Source organism: Myotis brandtii, unplaced genomic scaffold, assembly GCF_000412655.1.
Source record: "Myotis brandtii unplaced genomic scaffold, ASM41265v1 scaffold285, whole genome shotgun sequence".
Classification (NCBI taxonomy): Eukaryota; Metazoa; Chordata; class Mammalia; order Chiroptera; family Vespertilionidae; genus Myotis; species Myotis brandtii.
In genome coordinates this window covers 4,170,399-4,188,164 of record NW_005360891.1, presented here as the reverse complement: position 1 = coordinate 4,188,164, position 17,766 = coordinate 4,170,399, and the positions used below count along the sequence as shown (strand labels likewise).

Genomic DNA, 17,766 nt, shown 5'->3' with positions numbered 1-17,766 from the left:
AAACTAAAGGTGGCCTCCAGTCAACAACTGAAAAACAAATGGGCCCACTCTCTCACAGGCCTCAGGGGACTGAATCGTGCCAACACCATGTAAGTTTGGAAGTGGATACTTCCCAAGGCAGGTTTTAAGATGGGATCGCAGTCCCGGTTGATGCCTTGGTTGAAGCCTCTGAGACACTGAAGCAGAATTTACCTTTGTAATACCTGGATTCTTGACCCTCAGAAACCATAAGTAATAATAATGATAATAATAAAAATAACAATAATAAAAATATAAATGCAAGGTTTGAAGCCACTAAGTTTGTGGTGATATTGTTTCATAGCAATAGATAATAGATACAGCAAGTAAGATATCTGGATTAAGTATTAAAGATAAGACAAGTGGCAGAAAGTAGTGAAAGGCATTCTAGGCAAGTGGAATAGGAAAAGTGAAAGTACACAGTAAGGAAGCATGTTTGATTACTGCACTACAAGCATGTCTATGTTACTGAGACAATAAGTGAAGAGTAATGAATGGTGAAAGATAAGAAAGTAAAGGTATTTGAACAGGGGCTGCACTGTGAAGGATCATTTAGATTTGTATGTCATATTAATAATTTGGATTTTATCCTATAGGCCAGTGATGGCGAACCTTTTGAGCTCGGCGTGTCAGCATTTTGAAAAACCCTAACTTAACTCTGGTGCCGTGGCACATATAGAAATGTTTTGATATTTGCAACCATAGTAAAACAAAGACTTATATTTTTGATATTTATTTTATATATTTAAATGCCATTTAACAAAGAAAAATCAACCAAAAAAAATGAGTTCACATGTCACCTCTGACAGGCGTGTCATAGGTTCGCCATCACTGCTATAGGCAGTGGGATACCAATGAACCATTTAAGAAGGGCAGGGATAATGAAGCATTTTATGGTTTAGATAGACTACTCTGGAAACTATATGGGTAGATAATTTAGGATAAGGACAAAGTTGTCCTCCAGTTGACAAATTGTTCCCAAGGGTAAGTCAAGGTAATATAGGATAAGGACTAGAACCATGTAAGGAATGGAAAGACGGTGGCTGATTTGAGAAAAAAATTAGCAAGTAAAAATCAGCAGCACCTTGGAACTGGTTGAGAGTCAGGCATGACAGGAAGGAAGAAGTCAAAGACAACTCCTTGATTTCCAATTTGGATAATCATTAGTGATGGTTCCATAAATGGGGACCAAGAATGCAGGAGAAGAAAGAGGGGTTCATCTCCCTTTTCTTCTCCACCTACCTACCTATCATATCCCTCCCTTAACTAAATTATTTCTTATACTTTCCTGATTAAAATGGCACCAACTACCAACAGAGGGCACTGGACCTGAGGTTAATTCTGGAAGAGATTTTAATACATTGGAATATGTCCTGGAAATAATTTGCCATCAAGGAAATTGCTTTGGCTGTTAGAAATTGTAGAAGGCCTAAGGACAGAGGACTACTGAGATATCTTTTTCAGAAATCAGTTCAAAGTTATATTTTTGGGTAGAATTTATTTATAGAGAAACAGATTAGAACACTGTTCTAATAGAACACTGAGGTGAAAGTTAGAATTCTTTCTTGTTAGGGTTACAAAAATATTAAAGGTCTAAGACCAGGGATGAGGTATTAGGGATAGAAAAGAAACACACTTTGTATGAGAACATGACAGAATTTTGTTACACCCTTTGCTGGGGTGGGGGGTTTAGGAGGAGATAAAAGAGAGCTACTTGAATATTTCAGAATCTGTGCACTGTGATAATACTGATGCGATTACTGAGTGGGGACAAGGCAGCAAGAAACAAAGCCAGTTTCCTAAAAATTTACAAGATAGTTTTATAGATGGTTTGTTTGAGCTAATTGTGAAGTCTAGAATAGAAATGTATTATGTATATCAGAGATAATGGGCAAGCTGTGAGATGAGAGAGTGGAATAAGTGATAGACATCTGTGGGAAACACATTAAGAGTTAGAAAAGCAGAGACCATTTTGGAAGCCAGAAGTGGGAAATGAAAGAAAGAGAAAAGCAGGCTTGTAGAGGTAGAAGGAAACTGGGATTATATGGTTGGATAAAGAGGTTTGTTCATCCTTTTGTGCCCCTTTATCTGTTTTCTGACAAAGAGACATGATTTAGAGTAGATGTCTCATTGCTCACTTCACACAGAATACTGAAGCTATTTCAGTTCACCAGAGGACACAGAACACAAATATAACACCAATAAGAGAAGTGGTGATAGATTTGAACATGAATTCCCACATGTTACAAGTAAATATCCTTCTGAGTCCAAATCATGGTGTCTGGTTACAGGAGAAGATTTACTGGCAGCCATGTAAACTCCTGGAAGGTTACTGTCTTACTCAGCTATTAGCAATAAACACATGGACTGTATTCTTAGTTAGACATGCTGGATTTTATAACTACAAAAACTAATCCCCCAAGTTCCTCAAACTAAGCAAGACAAGAAATTTATTGTGTGACTGTTATGAAAGAGAGTACAACTCAAGTCATTTGATTTGTAAAATTAGCTCTCAATTTTAATGAAGTAATTTTTTATTGGGAAGTGACTTTTTTTAAATTACACTATAACTCTATCAGAAAAATATATAAATGTATACATGTTTTGACATTTTTCAAAAAATATAACTACCAATCAATATCACCTGTTTGTATCAGTGAACCAAATTTAGATTCCAGGGTTCCAATAGTCTCTAAACCTTTAAAACATTCTCAGTTTCTAAGTTCCTATACTCTGATGGACTAAGGGCCAGTGGTTCTCAACCTTCTGGCCCTTTAAATACAGTTCCTCATGTTGTGACCCCAACCATAAAATCATTTTTGTTGCTACTTCATAACTGTAATTTTGCTGTTATAAATCGTAATGTAAATATCTGATATGCAGGATGGTCTTAGGCGACCCCTGTGAAAGGGTTGTTCGACCTTCAAAGGGGTCGCGACCCACAGGTTGAGAACTGCTGGTAAGCTTTTTGATAAAATACCTCTACTCAATAAAATGTGCCAGTTAACCACAATGGTTTCTATAGCTAATGAACAAAAATTCCTTGATCTTATTTCTAATAGTCATCACAAAATTACCATGCCTTAAAAAAAAATTACTTCTAATTCAGCTAAAGAGATCAATATAAGGCATACTATTTTCTCCTAAAACCAATATTTAGATGGAATTAGGAAATTATTATAGTCCAAACATAATTTTGTTGAGTTAAAATATAGGTTCCTCAATCACTGCGACAGATAATATACTGGATTCAGGATAACAATTAAATAGTTAGAATTCCAAAAATCCCTACAAGACTATGATTAATCTGACGGTTATAATGTTAACATTCGGGTAAATGTGGCCTTTACAAGCAACATTTACAAACTATCAATTAGGCAGTCATATACAAATGAAACACTCTACTGGTCCTTTTAGTACACTGTGAAATTCCGTGACTCTTGGTAAATACGAACACTGGCAAGGGCTTCAATTCAATCTTCCTTTCTTAAATCTGTATGTTACTGGAGTTTTAATGCCTCTATAATGCTTGAGATGTTTCCTTGCACACCGTAGTAAATATTCATAAAATGTGTTGAAATTATCAATTAATTAGTGAATTTATATTCACTTAGCTGTGTCTTGGATGCCACATGCTGTTACTGTGCATCTTAGGCACTTAGTAAATACTGCAGATTGGATTTTGAATAAATAGGCATTGATACTGTTGATTCAAGGAACATAAACTATATAATTCAAGCTTAGTCTTAACCATGACCATGTTATTTGTAATACGAGAGCTTTGGGATTTTTTTCTCTGCTGTTCCCCTTAACACTTTATTATTAGGTATGCTATCAATACAATACACATAGGAGCCAGTGATTTTAGTTCTGCCAGAATTAAATATAATTTTCTACAACTTTAAACATTTCAAAAGGAAAATACATCTTCATGAAAGCAAAATTTAAATGTGTCAAAACAAATGATTTTGAAAAGCTGCTCATTAGGAAAAACATCATAGTCATACAAGTGACTTCTTTTAAAACTCTGATTATGTATTTTTATTTTTTAATTTATTTTTTTTGTGGGTAAAGAAACCTTTAATGAGAATCTGAGGTGCAAAAGGAAGACGTTGTCGAGGGCCAGTGCTTGGCCCCAGCTGCCTCATGTGTACATGGCTCCATGCAGGTTCTCTAGTCGGTGCTTCTCCCGGTGCTTTTGAGCCTTATGCTGTTTGTGCTCTTCATAAGTATCACCATCAGAGGGCAGTTCATGGCGGCAGAGGGGACAGGAATTTGTCTTGCTTAGCCAGGGCAGAATGCAGTTGGAATGGAAGAAGTGATGGCAAGGCATCTCAATGGCAGTCTCCTCCTCCTCGAATTCCGAAAGGTACACGGGGCACTTGAGCTCAGACAGAGAGTCATCAGGGGCTCAAGCGCAGTCTTGGCAGCAGGTGGAGGCAGGTGGTGATCCCAATCTACTATCAACCCCAAGTCTTCAAAGTCCACACTGATGAAAAGTGACCTCACGATCTCCAGCAGGATGTTGGTTCAGGCCTCCCGCTCGGGGTCCAACGGCTCACAGTCATGTTCGTCGAAGTAGGATACCATCTCTTGATTATGTATTTTTAAATAGATTATGTTTAGTTCTAGTTAACCATTTACAGTCACTCTTCACAACTCTCTTTAAAGGCATCTGAATTTTTCCAAGGAAAATGTAGGGCAAACTCACAGTGCAATTCCATTAGGACAATGTCTATGCCTATATGTGTTTAGTTTCGGACTTATAAATAACTAGGGAATCACTGAATTGCATCAAAAATCAACTGAATTGTTTTAAATTTTTTCAATCTTTAAGCAGTCCTGAATTTTCCTTTTCAAAGGAGTTATTAATAGGGAAGAAAAAAAGGAAGACATTATGCTTTTACAAAGATATTTTAATTGTACTTGCCCATATACCAAAAATATCACTTATAACTTAATTCATGTAATCTTATTTCACAGTAAAGATCTAATTCAATTCGATGAGCTATGATAAAGAATGAGTTATATTTCTCAAGTCTTTATAATAGACTTATAATGCCAGTTATAATGTTATAGTGGAACACATAAAAACTATGTTTAAATTACATTAAATTTCAAATGGCAAGTTTGTATTTAAACAATTTAAATAGTATGTGTGTTTAAGGAATAAAAATTCGACCTGACTAATAAAAGAACAGAATAGATTTTCTCGTCTAACTTCTCAAATATAAAATGTTGCAGAGAAAGTTGAGAGGGATGTACAATCCAAAGGGTAGCAAAAAAATGATGTTCCATCTTCAAGTATTATAATTAAGTAGATTAAAAAACATTAAAAACAGATAGGCAATCTTTTGGTGTGACTCAAGAGCCATCAAAACTAAATTTAATTTAAAATATAAGCAATCTAAGACATAAATCAGGAGAATCACATTTAAGTTTTTCACTTGAGATGTTCATATAAAGATGGTTTAAAATTTTATTATTTTTGAAGATGTCTTTTATCAAAACAAGCTGGAGCATCAGACAAATGAAACATAATTACACATGAAAAACTAATATGCTGAAAAATATCAACCAGATAATTGCTATGTCTAATTCTCATACTTTGAAACAGAATTTATCATGAAACTAAGTGCAGTCCACTGCTTGTATGGAATGAAATATTGCCATCACAAATTTTAAAAACGTATGAAAAATAATGAATAATTTTGGATTTCTTAAAATGCTTATGATAAGACTACCTTCAGGCTTGCTTATACAAAAGTGACCATCATAAATGGTGTTCATTATAATAAAGCCACAAATAGTAAAAGTCAGATTTGTAGTAATTTATTTTTCCAAGCATGACCTAACAGAAAAGGCAAAAGTAAGGAAAAAAAGAATTAATTCTTAATTAATTTAGAGTTCATTAAGAAACAAGGGAAAAAGGGAAGGACTTTTATCAAAGCCCCAAATATAAACCAAAAGGGACCATCAAAGGGGAACATGGGTCCACTCTTATATATATATACTAGAGGCCCAGTGCATGAAATTCATGCACTCGGGGGAGAGGGGGGCGCGTTCCTCGGCCTGGCCTGTGCCCTCTCACAGTGTGGGAGCCCCACGATCGATCTCCCCAAAGAGGTAGGCCCTGCCCACCCATCCGGGGCTCCTCGATGGATTGCCGGAGCTGAGGTCCCGCCTCCGTGCACGCAGCATCAAGTGCCTGCTGTGCACAGCCTCCTGGTGATGGATTGTTACTGCATGAGGGCATCACAGCGTGAGGGCATCACGGCATGAGGGTATGATGACCACATAGCCTTTTATTAGTATAGATTAAAAAAAGAGCACCAATGTTTCAGAACCAAAATTGTTAATTTTACCAGATATGCCACCTTTTAGATTCGTGGCTTATAGATTCATAACCAATCAAATTCAGTATGTGTGTATGTGTGTTTACAAGTTGTTCTTGGCTACTCTGAAGAGTCCTAGACATCTCTACTTTCAAGTCTGATGCTGCAGATGAGACAGCTGGAAGACTAAGGTCAGCTGGGGCTGGATCACCTATGCATGGCCTCTCCAGCATGGTCTTGCACATATGGCAGCTCAAGGATTCCAAAGGAGTGTTCCAAGGGTTCCTGCACAGGTGGAAGGTGCAACACTTATGACCTAACCTTAGGTGTCCGAGAATGTCACTTCTGAAGTCTTCTATCAGTCAAGCCAGACATGAAGGCCAGACCAGACACAAGAGGGGACTTTGACATCATGTTGCAGTGGGAGAAGTAGCAAGGAATTTGTGGCCATTTTGAATATTCCCCACATAGGTTCACATTGGAAGATACATAGAAAAATTTTTTAAGAAAGATCCATAGCTCAAAGATACACATTGTGTTGATGCTTTACCAATATGATTTTTTGAAAACAGTTTCTAGTTATGCCCTCTTTAAAACTGTCCAGGTTTAAATTATTATAACTAATTTTTATAACATGTAACTTTGAGCTGAAAGCTCTTTTGTTTATTTACTTTTTTGGTTGTTTTATTCTGGTTTTTGGTTATTTTTTTTTTAAAGAGGATTCTTTTCCCATTCCAAGGGGCCTGCATCAGCCAAATATCAGGCAGCTGTGAGAAGAAATTCTGAAGGAGATGATTAATTTTTGATTGTTAAGAATATAATTGTAACTCTGTAATTAAATGTTTAAAGTCTTAAAAGTAAGTGCTTAAAAAAAAGAATATGATCGTGAAACCAACTAGTAGCATAAAGTATCCACATTTCAGGTACTTAAATTTTTTTTATTTTTTAATTAAATTCAGTTGGTTAATATGCTATATAATGAAAGCCTAATATGCAAATTGACTGAATGGCGGAACGACTGGTTGTTATGATGCACACTGACCACCAGGGGGGAGGCTCTCAATGCAGGAGCTGCTCCCAGCCTGCAGGCCCCTGGCCAGCCAAGGCGGGTGCCCGTGTGGGGCCCCCCCAATCACCTCCCACAGAGGGGGGTGACTGTTGGAGGCAGCAGGGGGCGGGGCCGGCGAGCAGGTGGTGCCAGGTCGGCCAAGGTGAGTGCCAGCAGGGACCCCCCTACCCCCCCGGTTGTCCCGCCTATTGCCCCACAGATCAGCCCTGATCACTGGCCAGGCCTAGGGCCCTACCCATGCGTGAATTTCATGCACCGGGCCTCTAGTTAATTAATAAGTTCATATAAGCTTCAAGTGTACACTTCTATGGTACATGATCTGTATATTGCATTGTGTGCCCATTAACCAAAGTCAAATCATCTTCCATCACCATATATTTGGTCCCCTTTACCCTTCACTATCCCCATCCCCTTCCTTCTGGTAATCACAGGTACTTTTAGAGAATATAACTTTTACCTTATAGTCATTCACACCTTAGCAAAGATCAGCTGAAACAACTGTTAGTAATAGTGAATTCCTGACATGATGCAGTACTTGCAGCCTTCCATTCCTTATCTGCACTAGGATTCATCCAAACCAGCAGAGTTTAACATTGTTTTAACATTACACCACCACCTCACATTGATAGCCTTTCTAAGACACTGCCTTTTAAAGCCCATTATTGTATCTATTATTATGTGAATGTAATTAAAGCTGTGCCTCATGACAGCACTCTCCTTCAATAGAATTTCCTTCAGGAAACTCTGCAGGTAAAATTTCTCCTGGCTCAGTACCATAAATAGATGAACTTCTCTGGAGCAACTAATTTATCTTTATTTTGATACCTTGAATCATGTAACTGGTTATGGTCTCCTCTTTGCCATGTCTGCTAAAAGTCAAATTTGTTGTCTAATCTTGGCAACTGAAAGGACATGAACTTGAATGCTGATCTTATGCCACAGTTCAACTCATCCTATATAATAAAAGCCCAGTGACTGAATGGTGAAACGACCAGAACAACTGGTGGACCAGTCACTATGATGCACACTGACCACCAGAGGGCAGATGCTCAATGCAGGAGCTGCCCCCTGGTGGTCAGTGCGCTCCCACAATGGGAGTGCTGCTCGGCTGACCTGGATGAGCAACTGCTCGCTCAGCTGACTGGGATGAGTGGCACTCCCACAGCAGGCAGATTCCCGCAGGCCACCCCCCCCCCCCCCCCCCCAAGTGTACAAAACCTGTGCACCGGGCCTCTACTTATTCATAACATTGCTTTCCCTTTTTCTTGAATAATTCATTTCTTTTCTTTATCTGCTTGTACTTTAGTTTTTTGAAACCTATCTTCAATCTTTTTTAGAAAAAGTTAAACAATAAGTGACTAAATAAAAAATAAATATCCAACAAATTGTTCAGTGAGTATTCACTATGTGTTACAAAGAGCTTATAAGTGGGATGTTATCTGATTATGCCTCTGGACATGTGTTTTCCAGTTATGAAAAGCAGGAACATGTATTTAATGGGTGATCTCAGCTGAATCTAATCAGATATTAGGTGTGTGAGACTTGTTCTATATCTCCTTGAATCCATTTGAATTGAGGGGGTTGTAAGAATAATTCAGTACTAATAATTAGAATTCAGAAATTTTCAGGCCTGAAGGATTACTATAGTTGGTGAGAAAGGAATGGTATTCTCAGAAGAAAATTTCACTTTGAAGAAAGATTTGACATTTGCTAATATGCTAAATGGTCAATCTAAAATAACCATAAATAGTAAATTATATGCTTTAGTTCCCTAGACATGCATATTATTATCATTTCATGGAGCCCAATATCTTGCAACTCATAAAATATATGCTCGGCTCAAACTGTTGTGAAGATTTTTGTTATTGTTATTTTTGTTTGTTTTGTTTGGAATAAACATAATAACATTTGTTCTAAAACATTTTCAGGTTAAATAAGTGGTTTTCAACTAAGGGTGATGCCTGAAGATACTTTTGGGTGTCACTACTGGGGTAGTGGTAGTACTGACATCTAATTAGTAGAGGTCAGGAATGCTGCTAAACATCATACAATGCATAGAACAGCGCCCCACAACAAAGAACTGTCCAATCTAAAATATTGTTAGTGTCGAGACTGAGAAATCCTGGGTTAAAGTCACACTCAATGATGCAAAATTTTCAGTTCTTAACCAATAACTAGTATAAGAGGTTAACACAATGTAAAAGTTGAGGGGTGGGGGATAATTTTTGGCTTTCTATAATATTGGAAGCTTTTTTCAATTATGTCATATTTATTTTCTGGACATCCAACATTAGCATAGGCCCCACCTATAAAGGCTTGTTGAAAGAAGGAGTGAATGGCCCTACAGGTGTGGCTTAGTGGTTGAACACCCACCTGTGAACCAGGAGGTCACTGTTTGATTCTCAGTCAGGGCAGGCTCAATCCCCATTGGATAGTGTACAGGAGGCAGCCAATGAATGATTCTCTCTCATCATTGTTTCTATCTCTCTCTCCCTTTCCCTTCTTCTCTGAAATCAATAAAAATATATTTTAAAAAAGGAGTGAATGAATGATCAACAGCCATTATGAAAGGTTACTGCTGACTTTCCTACTGAAGGGAGTTGGCCTTTTTTCTTTGCAAGAAGTAACAGTCTAGCTATTCAACTCCCTCCTTAGAGGGTCTCTTTTGCTCTCTCTTACTTATGGTAGTCGGAAATATAGAATACTTGTTATTGAGATATTTATGAGAAGATTTGCTTGAAAACCCAATTAAATCTAGCACCTGTGAAATCTTAAGATATCTGATATTTGAGAGACAGTCTAATGGTGTTATTTTCTATCTCATTATCTAGGCCAGTGATGGCGAACCTATGACACGCGTGTCAGAGGTGACACGTGAACTCATTTTTTTGGTTGATTTTTATTTGTTAAATGGAATTTAAATATATAAAATAAATATAAAAAATATAAGTCTTTGTTTTACTATGGTTGCAAATATCAAAACATTTCTATATGTGCCACGGCACCAGAGTTAAGTTAGGGTTTTTCAAAATGCTGACACGCTGAGCTCAAAAGGTTCGCCATCACTGATCTAGGCTGTCCCAACACTATCCTCCTATTATGTAAGCCAAAGGAGCAAAGTGCCTGGATGGGATGCCTCTGGTTGTCTGAAGTGTCAACTATAACAACTATTTGGTTAGGGACCTGGTTAGAGCATCATCCCAGTATGCCAAGGTTGTGGGTTCAATCTCCTGTCAGAGAACATACAAGAATCAACCAATGAATGTATAAATATTGGGAACAACAACTCTCTCTCTCTCTCTCTCTCTCTCTCTCTCTCTCATCAATAAATACAATTTTTTAAAAAAGAACTATTTGGTTAAACAGCATTTCTGTATCGCCTGTGATATTAGAGTCAATGCCACTGTCCAGTGTATCACATAATATATTTTATACAAACCACATGCTATTAACTCAGACTCAAGATTTGTTTCAGGAAAAAAAAATGCCCCAGCCTATTATTTCTCTTGTCAAAAACACAAAACTATATATTTAACTATTTTTCTTTTTCACCGTAGCTACAAGAAAAACAAGCTGCCTGAAATTATTTGCTATTTCTGAGTCTGTATTATGAGGGTTAAAATGACACATCCTGGAATCAAGCTGCCTGGATTCAAATCTCAGAGCCACCAATTATTAGCTGAGAACTTCACTTCTCTGTGCTTCAGTTTCCTCATAGGCAAAATGAAGATAATTATACTGACTTAAGTTTATTGTTAGGATTTAAATCATAAACTGTTAAGTACTTAAAACAGTGTATCTAGCCCAGGAAGCTTTCTTTAGACAATTATCACCTATTTTAATTCTGCTTTCTTTAGAAAATTCCAAGTCTGCTGTATTTTCTAGCAGCCCTTTGACTTATAGGCTTTATAAGGCCGCAGCCTTATGTAGATTGCTCACCAATACACTGTCAATCTCTAGAACAGTGGTTCTCAACCTTCCTAATGCCATGACCCTTTAATACAGTTCCTCATGTTATGGTGACCCTCAATTTCATTGTTACAAATTGAACATAATTAAAGCATAGTGATTAATCACAAAAACGATATGTAATTATATATGTGTTTTCCAATGGTCTTAGGCAACCCCTGTGAAAGGGTCGTTCGACCCCCAAAGGGGTCGCAACCCACAGGTTGAGAACCGCTGCTCTAGAAGAATAGCTAAGATAGAGCATGCCTTTTTTTAAAAAATGTGACTAGAATAAAAGAATGGATGCTTGCACTTTATCAAATAAAGCTTGACCTTCCAATGAGGAATATGTCCAGAGAACAAAGATGAACCTTGTATGAGACTGAAAAAAGTCTAGACTACAAATGTTCAATGCAAGTAGTACAAACTCTAACGTTAGAATAAAAATTTTTGCACTCTACATAATGGAGGCAAGGAAAAGTGGGCCAGAAACTCTTTCCTGTGGGAGTTCATTGACCAGTGCCTATGAGGAATGCAGAGTCTAGTTACTGGAGAATTCAGGTGCTTTTCTGTAATTATGTGATAAACACACAACGCTGGACACCTTCTTTTTCTCTAAGAATTTGCTCATTTCAGTTTAGAAGCATTTTTATTTACACATAAGAGCAGATATCCTGTTTGGATTTTAGATTTTTTATATAATCCTGTCTGAGTACCAGAATAAATCAGTGGGATTTTCAGGGTGCAAAGGAAAAGACAACTACCTCAAACTGCACACAGTCTTAGAGATCTAACATTATTAACAGCAAAGGAAAAGACAACCACCTCAAACTGCACACTGTCTTAGAGATATAACACTTTATTATAGAATTAAATTGTCCATAAAACCACTAATTTTTCAAAAACCATTCTTCTATATTTATTCAGACACCACATAAATTACATTTTGTCAAATGTTGGAAATAAAGTTTTTGATCCTGTCATAAATATGTCTAAGAAACATGTTGTGTTTAATTCATTGAAAAACCAATTTCATTTGCTGCCCATCACTTAACCGATAAGGGCAGCACTGTGCTTTGTTGAAGGTTTATCTGCAGAGGTAAATCCCTATTCAGTGTAAATGAGATAGTGAGTAAGTATTGATGGCAAAGCCATCTGAAAGGATTGCACTCCTAAGGTTAGCTCTCCAAATAGCCCCGAATTTGAAGAAAGCCAACATTTGAAGAAAGACAGCAGTCAGACACTTTCAGTTCTGTGTTAAGAGGCACTGCTGAAATTTAAATTATTCCAATAATGTCTTTCTAATGTTCTATGATATTATGAAACTTGATTACTTGCTGTATTGTGTTACCATGCCTATGTCATATATAAATTTCATTTCTCTGCATCTCCTGATCATTTCACAAAATTACAGGGCTGGAAGAGAAGCTGATTTCACACCATTTAATTTGACTCTGTTAGCATTCCCAATTATTATGTGATTTTCAGAATTGTTCCAAAGGGATACACCCATCTTCTGACAGCTTTAGATACCCAAAGTTTACAAAATGTATGATGTTTGTAATTTTTTAACATGTAATGAGAATAATGGATTGTCCTTTGTGAATTGTTTTGATGAGTTTTCTTTCCCTGTTTCCTAGAGATATATAGTAAGATTTGGTTGAATGTCAGGCACCATGCTAGGTTCTTTGTAATACACGATGTTATCTAATTTCCACCACACCTTTGTGTGATTTGTATGATTATCTCTATTTTATGGATTGATAAATGGGGATTCAGAAATATTGGGTTTTTTATTCAAAGTCATACAAGCTAGCAAGTGGCAGAAACAGGCTTTCCCTTCCCAATCTACATCCAGTGCTTTGTCCACTACATCAGCTATGCACAAATAGGTCACCTGGAGAGCCTCATCCTGACCTGCATTGTGCTAACCTAGCACTTAACACAAAGGAAATGATCAGGACTTGTCTCTCTCTAATTTGGTCATCATACAGAATTCTTGCTTACTCTGTCTTTGAGAGCATTCCGGGTTGGGCTGCTTAAAAGAGGTTCATACCAGTGTAAGAAAAGTGCTACCAGAAAACAGAAATGTATAAAATACTCATGTATAAAAATTCTCTGATTGAGATCTACGATAAACAGGAATTGCAACAACACCTCTTAACTAAGGATGAACCCAGAAGAATTCAGTATCTTTCCACACATCTCATTTCTAGGTTCAACTGGATCTATAGGCAGAGTGAACAAACATTATTTAATTTAATCCTTGACATATGAGATAGGTACTATGTTTTTTCTGCATTTTTAAGATTATATCAAACCAACATTTAAAAATATTAAGTGCTTTTTCCAAAGTCACACAACTAAACCTCTGTACTATAACATCAAAATCTTTCTGTTCAAGTTTAGTCCTTTTCCTGGAGTCCTGAAGCATTTCTTCTTTCCCTCAGCTCATTTCACACTGTCACTCGTATGGGTCACCACACTTTGCTACATGGCAGCAAAACTCCTTATCAAATCCACTTACTTAAATTCTCCCTCCTCCTCTTAGATCTTCTCTCATTCTGCTCAGTGTTTCCACAGAATGTTTCTGCTATTAGTACTGTCTAATTAAAGATCTCCTCAAATTCTTCTCTCCATAAACAATTTTCATGCACTTGAAATTAAAAGAGGCACTATATTTTACTTATTTACTATAATGTGACATTTTGATTCATAGACATTCTCATATTAATATCCACACAAAATTACAGTTACGTTTTTATGTCTTAATCTAATAAATCTTTTTAATATTTGAACACTTCAGCCACTTCGTTATTTTTGAGGTCACAGCTCCTAGAAGCCAATAATTGTGTCTGATAAGGCAATTGGTACAAAACCCATCATTAGGCACCTAATAAATATGCCAAATGGAAAACTAGAGCACATTTATCTGATAGGTAGAGTCCCAAAGACATTTATCTAATTCATTAAACAAACGTTTATTTGGCACCTAATATGTTAAAGATTTTGTACTAAGTAAATGTTCATGTGCTCAAAAGTGTAACATTAATAAAACAACATCCTAACTTATTTGGTTTGGTTCCTTCCTAAGTTGAGTGTGATTGCAGGTATGTGGGGTAACCACTCTGTCCTTCAGTTTCTTTTATACTGAGGGGATTATTTGATTTTGAAAGACTGTTCTAGTTGTGTAAGTCCCATTCAATGTGGCTGTACCACTTCCTAAATTGAGAAACCATTTCTCAGCTTTCCAAATTAGGGATGATTTAATCTTCATAGTTATACAATTAGAGAAAGAAAACTTCTTTTAAAATGATACATGAGTGACAAGAACTACCTTGGATGTATTGTGGATTTATCTTAGCAATATATTGATTTAAGTATAAGTGAATCATAAACATAAGGATTATATTTCTCCTAAAATATCAGATGATATTCTCTTGGCAAAATGCATTTAGGATTTTATTAAGCCCAAGATATTTGAAAATCAAATGATATACTAAGAACAGGATGTTCATGCAGGATCTATACCTCAAAATGAAGTAAATTGTGAGACAATTTGTTGGGTATTATAGGCTAAGGAGCCCTGTTGCTTTTATTCCCCTAATATTAAAGTAAAAGTAAGTTTGAAATTTAGTCTATCTAAAGGCCCAAACCACAAATATCCATTGTATGGTCTTCTCTGCCCAATAGTTAAACAAATTCCCCTACACCACTAGCCTCTCATTGATCATTTCTTTCAGATTGGCTTAACTGGACACTGGCTCTTTCTGTAAGTTCTCCCTGTTCTCTCTTTCTCTCAAGTACCACATGTTTCAGGGTTTTCAAACAACTTTCATCTTACGACTCCCCCATCTTCATATAAACAAACACATACATATATGCTCCCTTGAAACTCTTGGCAATTGACTACACATTCTTTTATTTTCTGATATTATGTTCTATAATCCTTTTGGTTACTTCCCTTGATTCAATATAATCTTGGGGACCTGTTCAAACCATTTATTTCCTGCCATTCAGAGTCATTATGTCCTGGACAACTAAACCAAATGTGAACATAATTTTTGAACTTGAACTCTTCTATACTCCACTTGTTATCCTTCTCATGGACCCACCAGATGTGCTCTACTTCTGAGATAGAAAAGCCTTCTCTCTACTCTGAGACCACAGTTTTCTCTTTCCCACAAATCTTTTCAATTTCATTAGACTCCAATTCACAGGTCTAGCTACCTTCTTTCTTCTACATCTAGGATCCATTGCTTTAAAACTTCTTCCTTGACACTATCCTTGAAAACATATCAATTCTGAATGAAATCAACTAGGTTGAAAATGCTGTTTAGTAAACCACACAAATGGGCAATGAACCAATAGATGAGTTCTCTCTTTCCTTCCCTAACTGATAATAAGAAAAAAAGCAATTGAGTCATATGGCAATATTAACCATTCCTTCTTGAAGCCATTCCTTCCTCTCACCTCAACTCCTAATCTATTTTCTCAACAGAGGCAGTTCCTCAAATTTTATAGAAAAGATAGAAACCATAAGACCAGATCACCTTTTTATACTTTACATCCTTCGAGTGGACTTGCAGTCCCCTCTCCTCTACAGAGTTGAGGAATGGAATTTATTATTGCCCATCAATTTCCTCAGGAGGTGAAAGGCAAGACTCTTGTTCTCCTTTGTAAACTTGGGACACCACACAATAGGGGTTCAAACAATATTCACTAAACATATGAATAAATGACTGGGTAATGATCAGGGAATTTCTGACAAATATATTTGTAATTTCAAACAGCCAGCTAATTGCTTCAGTTACATGCGTGTTATAAGTGGAGACCTGGCTTTTGTTTCAGCAAACTATCTCAAACCATTTTCATGTTTCTTGGGTTTTAATATAACTCAAAGTACACTCTGCCAAGGATATTTCTCCATAGATTTTAAACACAAAATTCTTTCAGGGGAAATTTAATCCTAATGGTTAAGATTCATTTACACTTAAGTCATCAAAACATCATTTAAGAATCCCACGTGGCTATCTAATTGTGTTATTCCCTAACTGGATAATTGTTTGTATATTTAAGACAAAATCATTATTTGCCCTTAATTTATTTAGATACTTGTCTCAATTATACGCTTTGTATCTTGTGTATAACAAGCCATAATAAAATTAAAATACACTCTGGTTTAAGGATACTTCAGTCTTTATGTTTAGGGATAAAGTTTTTGCATAAGAGGATTGAAACAAGAAATGAGAAGTTAAAAAATGTTTTTTTAAATAAAGGCTTATTTAGTGGTTAATGTATAATATAAGTCATTCTTAATATAGAAAAATCCTTTCATCAGCTTAGTGGTTTTCACTATTGCTGGTCATTTTAAAGTAAATAAATGGTCAATCTCATGAAAAAAAGGAGTCAAGTATGGTAAATAGAAAATTAAGTTTGGGTGCTAAAAATGGTAAAAACTTTAAATAGATGGAAAACTAGAGAAAGGAACTTATGTTTTCTGGAATTTAGTTTTTCTTATCTTTTTAAAGTACTTTTCATGCCACTTTTACCTTGTCTCTTTCCTTTCTCCTTCTCACTCATTCTGCTCTAACTATGCTGGCCTTGACAATTCAAACTCATTTCTTTCTCAGGATCCTGTGCCTCCTGGAGGCTCTGTCACATGGCTCATTCCAATTAAGTTTCTATTCCAAAGTCAGCTCTTAACAGAGGCCTTTCCTAATCACTCTAACAAAGTAGCCATTTCCTCCCACTTTGTCATTCTCTTCTTACCCTGCTTTCTTCTTACCATCTTACTTATTATTGTAATCACATGGCTACCTAGATTTATAAAATATACATAATAATTTAGGTATGGATTCAAATTCCCCCCAAAAGGCAGGGAGGCAGGAACTTTGGTTTCTTCACTACCATATCTCCCAATATTTGTTGAATCAATGAATGAATCTTCAGTGCTAGTATTTAAAGAGTTTTTTGTTCTTTTTGTTTTTGTTTGTTTTTTGCCATTTTACCTTACTGAGTTCTGTAATATGCTAAGGTGAAAACACAACATTTGCAAACATTACTGATGAAAAAAAGAAAGAATAATTCTCTCTACAATATTTACTCTGTTTCAAAGGTGGAACTAATGTTTCTAAATTCTACTTCATGTATGGTTTAAAAAGATGCAAAGACTTGAGATTAGATAAAGCAAATGAAATTGTTTACTGGTTTGAAAGAGAAATAAGGAAAGGTCAATATTTGGACTCCTGACTGTGTAGATAATGGGATGCTGTACTCTGGATATACACTAAATATAAATGAAAACTGAATTCTTACTAATGACATTCAGCAATATAAGTTGTGTTTCACAAAACAGTATTTTCATATTTTAGAGTACAAAAATTTATATTATTT

The 17,766-nt window shown here is 36.2% G+C and overlaps 1 pseudogene; it reads right to left on the bottom strand.

Moving 5' to 3' along the window:
- Positions 1-4,092: 4,092 nt before the first annotated feature.
- LOC102248640 lies at positions 4,093-4,608 on the bottom strand (annotated as a pseudogene).
- Between the last annotated feature and the right edge of the window lie 13,158 nt (positions 4,609-17,766).